The sequence below is a fragment of the Notolepis coatsorum genome (assembly GCF_963971535.1).
Source record: "Notolepis coatsorum genome assembly, chromosome: 1".
NCBI classification, from domain to species: domain Eukaryota; kingdom Metazoa; phylum Chordata; class Actinopteri; order Aulopiformes; family Paralepididae; genus Notolepis; species Notolepis coatsorum.
In genome coordinates this window covers 8464806-8465252 of record NC_140165.1, presented here as the reverse complement: position 1 = coordinate 8465252, position 447 = coordinate 8464806, and positions in this window count along the sequence as shown.

The window sequence follows — 447 nt, the reverse complement described above, 5'->3', positions numbered from 1 at the left end:
TGCGTGTGCGTGTGTGTGTGTGTGTGTGTGCGTGTGTGTGCGTGTGTGTGTGTGTGCGTGTGTGTGTGTGTGTGTGCGTGTGTGTGTGTGTTGGGGTAGAGAACAACCCCCCCCCCCCACACACACTTCTAGTTTCTCTGTATGCTAGGACAAAATGTGTATGTAGTAATGTACAAGTGGATTTTTGTGTATTATGCTAGTCTTGTGTGTGTGTGCTCACAAGAGTTAAATTTTTTTATAAAAGTGAGTGGGTTAGTGTAACTGTGTGTGTATTGTGCACACGTGTTTAGTTTGTGCATTATTATTCTGTGTATGCGTACTCTCGTATAAAAGTGTAAATGTGCACATTCATTATCATGCTCCTAGCATACAGTCTGTTGTATGCATATAGGTGTGTATGTGTATGTGTGTGTGTGTGTGTGTGTGTGTGTGTGTGTGTGTGTGTGT